This window comes from Phocoena sinus, chromosome 15 (assembly GCF_008692025.1).
Source record: "Phocoena sinus isolate mPhoSin1 chromosome 15, mPhoSin1.pri, whole genome shotgun sequence".
In the NCBI taxonomy this organism is placed as follows: Eukaryota; Metazoa; Chordata; class Mammalia; order Artiodactyla; family Phocoenidae; genus Phocoena; species Phocoena sinus.
The window spans coordinates 72,003,544-72,010,833 of NC_045777.1; positions in this window are offsets into that span (position 1 = coordinate 72,003,544).

The following is a 7,290-nucleotide window of genomic DNA, read 5'->3' on the forward strand; positions in this document are numbered from 1 at the left end:
ACTATTAGATGATTAGCAGTTTGGTCTTCCCTGCGCTTTACACAGGGGCTCTTCATGTTTTCACATTTGTTGCCAGTTCCCAGATATTTGGTAAGTTACCTGCCAGAAATAGTGGGAAGAGCATAGGTCAGGGAGTCAGGGCTTCTGAGGTTGAAAAAATAGCTTATGTACGGGGCTTTGTTGCCAGGCCGCCTGGGGTAGAGATATTTAGCCTCTTTCTGCCTCCATTTCTTCAGCTCTTGAAAGGGAATAATGGTGGGATCTGCATCTGCCTGGTGGAAATTAGGATTGTTAAACACCTGATATTCCAAGAGAATAAGATAATTCCGTCCACAGTGTTCAGTTGTAGTGTGCTAGCCACTGTCTTAGGTGGTGGGGATACCATGGTGAACAAGAAGACAGATGTGGTTCTTATTTTCCTGGAGTTAATTTTTTTCGTGGGGGAGATGGGTGTGGGACTGGGTGATGGTGACAGACAATAAACAAAGAATTATAAGGGAAGGGTATCAAGAGCTGCATCTGCCTGGTGGAAATTAGGGTTGTTAAACACCTGATATTCCAAGAGAAAGAAACAGTAATTTTTTTAAAAAAACTTCCAAACTAGATCCTTAAGTAGCAAAGGAGAGCAGAGGAAAGTTGAATACAAGAGCTTACGCCATAAAAATTGGAAAGAGACTAGTGGATGAAGCAGATAATTCTGTCCTTCAAGCCTGGGAAGATTAAATGAGGGTCATCTGGGACAGCAGGCATAGCAACAGTGATGAGGAAGAGAACGCGGGCTGGAAAAGAGAGAACCAGACTTGGGGGGCGAGGTGGAGAAGGAGTCCTCAGATAATAGAGCACCATGGGTGTCCAAGAAACCATGCCAGTCTCCCCCACGTGGACACCCTTTCCTTCATTTCATGTACAATTAATTAGATGAGAGCCACGGGGGGTGGGGTGGACACTGCCCAGAGGAGCTCCCAGGGGTCCGGCCGAGCTGTACACAGGCCCTTTCCTAAAGGCACTGAGGTCACCTTTGGTGGCTGCTGTGCATGGGCAAGTTTGCTGTGCTCACTGGAATGATGAGGCTTGCTCTGCAGAGGTTGCCTTGAGAAGACAAAAAAGAATATTAACGTTTAAAACAAAACGAAATATTGTAATCTCTAGAGCAGGTATTCTCAAAATGGGGGTCCCTGGTCTCTATAAAGTTAAAACTATTTTCATAACAATACTAAGACGTTGTTTGCTTCTTCACTCTTATTCTCTCATGAGTGCAAAGGCTACATGATATGTAATAACAGATTGAATGCAGAACAAGCTGAACTAGTCTGTGGTGACAAAGTCAGAAGAGTGATTGCCTCTTGAGAGTTGGGGGCAGGAAGTGGCTGGGAAGGGCCCAGAGGGAATTTTCTGGGGTGATGGTAATGTCCTATATCTCGATAGTAGTTTGGGTTACACAGGCATATGAATTTGTCAAAACTCATGTGTGGAAGCATGACATGATTTCCCAACTGTGTGATCCTCATATTGGCATTCCTTGTAAGATTTTGTTTCTAAGATATTTGAAAATCAAGGACATGTGAAAAATGCCCAGGTTTTAACATCAGAAAGACCTGAGTTTAATCCTGATTTTGCTACATGCTATGTTTGTGACTTTGAACAAGTATAATAACAACAGTTAGCAGAGTTCCTGGTGCATCACAGGCACCTAATAAATGCTTGTAATATGACCAAGTGAAGTAACGTAATTTTTCTTAGCTCTAATTTTGTACTCAGGATAACAGATCTCATTTTCATTTGCTCTACTAAGATTCATAGTGCTTCTGGGTGAATTTCATTTTGATGGCAAACTGAAGCAGAGAATTGGAAAAAAAAGTTTCTTTTTGCTTGGGTTTGCTCAGTTATTAAATACTAATGGGGAATAGGCAAGGGTGTAAGTTTGTGGGGAGGGGACACAGTGACCTCTGACATCTGTCCTTGTGACTCTCATCACCTACAAACATATCAACTGCCTTCTGTCTTGGTGACTTCATCTGAAAAATGGGAACAATGCTACTACTTTCCAGTAGAATTGTAGTCACAATTAAATGAGGTAATTCTGAAGAGTACCAGACTTAAAATGGATGCTCAATAAATGTTAGTTGTCTCTTCCATTTTTCATCTCTCCCTGCTGTTTTCCCTGAAATAGATAAACATGTATGACATGTTAACATGTAAACATATTAATATAGTCTTCCTACCTGAAGTCATCCTTAATGTTCTCTCATATAGCCTATGTTAATAATTGGTCTGGGCTTCCCTGGTGGCGCAGTGTTTAAGAATCCGCCTGCCAATGCAGGGGACACGGGTTCGAGCCCTGGTCCGGGATGATCCCACATGCCACGGAGCAACTAAGCCCGTGTGCCACAACTACTGACCCTGCGCTCTAGAGCCCGCAAGCCACAACTACTGAAGGCCCCGTGCCTAGAGCCCATGCTCCGCAACAAGAGAAGCCACCGCAATGAGAAGCCTGCGCACCGCAACAAAGAGTAGCCCCCCCCTCGCCACAGCTAGAGAAAACCCATGCACAGCAACCAAGACCCAACAACGGCCAAAAACAAATAAACAAAAATTTAGGAAAAAAATTGGTCTGTATTTGCTGTCTTTCCCCAGAACATACAGGTCCACATTCATGATAACACCAAGAATTGCACACTTTCATTGGCTAGACTTGAATTTTTTGGACCAAAAACTTTCTTGAAATCCATGAGCTGTAGCCTAAAAGCGAGTCTTCTGTTACTAGAGAACTGGTTCTGTCGGGATGGTTGTTTAGGGATTTGACCTCAGCTGTCTCCTGGACGACTGCATCAGCTTGTGCAGGTTGAGGCCTCTCTATTCTTGGGGCTGCTCAAGAGGCCTGGCCCTGTGTTCCCTTGACATGGCTCTCCCTGTTGCGCTCTGCAGTGGGAGCTTGGGGACTCACTATGTACATCAAATCATCACTTTGTACACTAAATATGTTACAATTTTTATTTGTCAATTATATTTTAATAAAGCGGTAAAACTTTTTTGAAAAATAAAATGAAGTTACTAAAAGTGTAGGTTTTGATAACCTAATAATGTATTCTGAAGGGAAGAAAAGAGAGCCAAAGTGAGGTTTCCCTGAGGAAGAAGAAATTCCATCTGCAGACTCTGCACCATCTCCTCCTGCCTGGAAGTTTCCAGATTGCTGGCCTGCCCTACAGATTTCAGACTTGCCTAGCCAGCCTCCACAGCTGCATAAACCAATTATTTGCAATAAATCTCTTTATGTATATATGTACGTATATGTCTTCATGGTTCTTTCTCTTGTAGAACCTGACTGACACAGCAAGTAACTTTATTTAACTGAACAAGTAAAGGCTAGGTGTTAACTCCCTCAAGTTTCACTCTTTACCTACTCCACATACAAACTAACCTATACCTTTACTCTATTTTCTTCTCTCTTAAAGTTTCCTGCTCCAACACCTACATAAAGCATCCTTGCCAATCTCTTCTGAGACCTTGCTCCATCGATTATCTCCTCTTTCCTGAATCTTCAGCCTCTACTCTAACTCATGCTCACGTCTCCCCTGTCTAGGAAAAAAACAAAAAACAAAAAACCTCCTTCCTTACATTCCCCATAAATATTACTTACATATTTTCTGCCTTTCTAGAGCCAGACTTCTTGAAATATTCAATTCTTGCCGCTGTATTTCCTCACTTCCCATTCATTCCTTAACCAATTGCAACCTGGCTCCAACTTTCAGGTTCCAGCCAAAACTTTCTTTGTCAAGATCATAAGTGACCTTCTGATTGCCAAAGCTAAAGAAACTGAAGTCTGTCCTTTTCTTGACTTCTCAGAGGTATTAACCACTCCTTGAAATTTCTGTCTTGCCTTTGAGTGTGTCACTCCTCCTTCCCTTCACCTCCGAGACCACTCCATTCTCTATTTCTTTAACTGATTCTTCTTCTTCGGACCAACTGTCAAACTCTGGTGTTACCCTGTCCTCTCTGACTTCAGCCTTTTATCATGTTATATGCCTACAGTTTCCCTGGGTGACTTCTTCCACACCCATCACTTGAACTTCATTATCTATGTGCTGGTGACTCCTGAATCTAAGCCCTATATCAAACTCATATCAAAGCTTTATTCCCAAATATCCCTCTGGCCAATGTTGGATCCAGACATGTCCCCATTCCAGAATGTGCCACAGATACATCAAAACTCAATGGGGGGGCTTCCCTGGTGGCGCAGTGGTTGGGAGTCCGCCTGCCGCTGCAGCGGATGCGGGTTCGTGCCCCGGTCCGGGAAGATCCCACATGCCGCGGAGCGGCTGGGCCCGTGAGCCATGGCCGCTGAGCCTGCGTGTCCAGAGCCTGTGCTCCGCAACGGGAGAGGCCACAACAGTGAGGGGCCCACGTACCTCAAAACAAACAAACAAAACCCAAAAAAACGCAATGGGGGAACTTCCCTTGTGGTGCAGTGGTTAAGAATACACCTGCCATTGCAGGGGACACAGGTTCAAGCCCTGGTCTGGGAAGATCCTACATGCTGCGGAGCAGCTAATCCTGTGTGCCACAACTACTGAGCCTGCTCTCTAGAGCCCGTGTGCTACAACTACTGAGCCCGCGTGCCACAACTGCTGAAGCCCGCACGCCTAGAGCCTGTGCTCCGCAACAAGAGAAGCCACCGCAATGAGAAGCCTGCACACTGCAATGAAGAGTAGCCCCCGCTCGCTGCAACTAGAGAAAGCCCGCTCGCAGCAACAAAGACCCAACGCATCCAAAAATAAAAATAAATTTATAAGAAAAAAAACAAAACCTCAGTGGGTCCGATGAACCTATCTACAAAACAGAAACAGACTCACAGACAGAGAACAGACTTGTGGTTGCCAAGGGGGAGGGGGCGGGGAGGGAAGGACTGGGAGTGTGGGGTTAGCAGATGCAAACTATTATATATAGGATGGATAAACAACAAGGTCCTACTGTATAGCACAGGGAATTATATTCAATATCCTGTGATAAACCATATGGAAAAGAATATAAAAAAAAGAATGTGTGTAACTGAGTCACCTTGCGGTACAGAAGAGATTGGCACAGCATTGTAAATCAACTATATTTCAAAACTCAATGGGTCCAAAAGCTAATTCATTTTTCTTTTGTATTCCCCATCTCAGAGAGTAACAGTCTTCCCAGTTTCCCAAGCTACTAACATGGTAGTTCTCCTAGATTCTCCTTCACTCACCCTCGTGCATTCTGTTATCAAGTTCTTCTGAGCCTATCTTCCACCTCAAATCTCTCAAATTCTTCCCTTTTCTCTTTTCCTCATATTACTGCCTTTGTATAGACATCATTTCTGATCTAGAACTAGTCTCTTAACTACTTTCGTATCTCATCCTGCTTTACCTTTAGTCCATTTTCCCCACTTATACCAGGAAAATTATATATTCTTCTAAATCTTATCAATCCCCTGGGCAAAGTTTTCAGTGGCTCCCCGTAACTCATAAGATAAAGTTTAAATAGTTCAGTATGATATTCGCGGTTCCTGCCTTTCTGTGAGGCTTCATCTTTGGCCCAATTGTGATTTGCATTTTACCTGTACTGAACCACTTGTAGTTCTCATATCTTCATATTTCTGCATAAGCTGGGGCCAGTTCTGTTCCTCTACACCACACACACACACACACACACACACACACACACACACACACACACACACACAGTCTTCCCTGACCTCCCAGAGAAAGTTAGTCTTCTTTTTGGCTCCTTTAGCATCCTATGAAAAACACCTTTGTTATGGCACCAATAAAACAGTTTGACTAGAGGGAAAGAACCAGATCCTAGCAGGGGATATTTGGTAAATGTGTGATTAGCTTAATTCAGCAATTTTAAAGCTTAAGTTTTTAAGTAAGGGGATATTTTCTTCAATCATAATCTCCTGCCAAAACCTAATGTGTAGACTAGATAAGAGCCAGCAATCCCTTCCCTTAGTCCCCTTGTGCCATGCTGCCTCTGAGGTGCCAGTGCCTTAAGTGGGCATAGTGTGAAAACAGAGGCTTTCCTACAGTTGACCAGATATCTGATCTGTCAAAAGTCTGTCAGATTCAGCCATAAAAAGGATTGAAGTACTGATACATGGATAAAACTTGAAAATATTATGTTAAATGGAGGAAGCTAGACATAAAAGGCCACATTGTTGTATAATTTGATCTGTATGAAATGTCCGGAATAGGCAAATCCATAGAGACAGAAAGTAGATGAGGGTTACCAGGGCCTGGGGGAGAGGAGAATGGAGAGTGACTACTTAATGGGGATGGGGTTTCTTTTGAGGTGGTAAAAGTATTCTGGGATTAGAGAGTGGTGATGGTTGCACAATTTGTGAACATACTAAAAACCTCTGAATGGCACACTCTAAAAGGGTGAATTTTATATTATGTGATTTATATCTCAATAAAAATATAATTGCAGTGGCATGGTATTCCATTCCATGGAACTGAGAGAAATAAAGGAATTTTTATAAAAACAGACTAGGCATAAGTTTGTGCAATGTTAATATTTCTTTATAAAATTACATGTGCATAACTGTTATCTTTGTCTAATTGTGAAGAAATGTGACTGGGATTCTCTGGGATGTGTATAAACTTATTGGGAGCAGTGAGTAAGTTCCCCCACTCCCAATCACCACCACACACACACAAAAGAAAACAAACAAAAAACTGTCAAAAATTTAGGACCGGGAGCTAGAGTCCTAAGAATTATTTCCAAAGCAACTTTGTATCCTTGCTCAATCTATCCAGTCACCCTAATGCTTCCCCTGGACTCTAACCAGCCCCTTCTCTTCATGGAAACCCATGATGGAAATCTCTACCCCCCCACCCCCCCACCTTGGGATGTCCTTGTTTTGAGGGTAATATTGGCAGAGTAGAAGCTGTTGAGGAGGTGGTGGCTTCCTGAGGAAAGAACTGCGGTCTGAGAGAGCTGAGCAAGGACACCAGGGCTTATGAGTAAAGGTGGGGAGCAACTAGGCTGGGGTAATAGGCAAAGCCCTTGGCAGGAACTTAGGCTAAATTTTGGGAGTCAGGTGGGTTCTGGGAAATAGCAAAGGATGATGGCTCAGGCCACCCACGTACAGTGAGTGGGTTAAGGTCAGGAGAGTGAGGTGACAGCCTTTTGGTGGAGAGGCACTATCTCAAGGGGAAGACAAAGGGGAGAAAAGGGCTGGAGAGTGGAACATCTGGGGTTTTCTCGATAAGCCACAACTAGGTCTTACCTTCAGCCTTAGAACTCCAGTTTGGGTAAACACTTGAA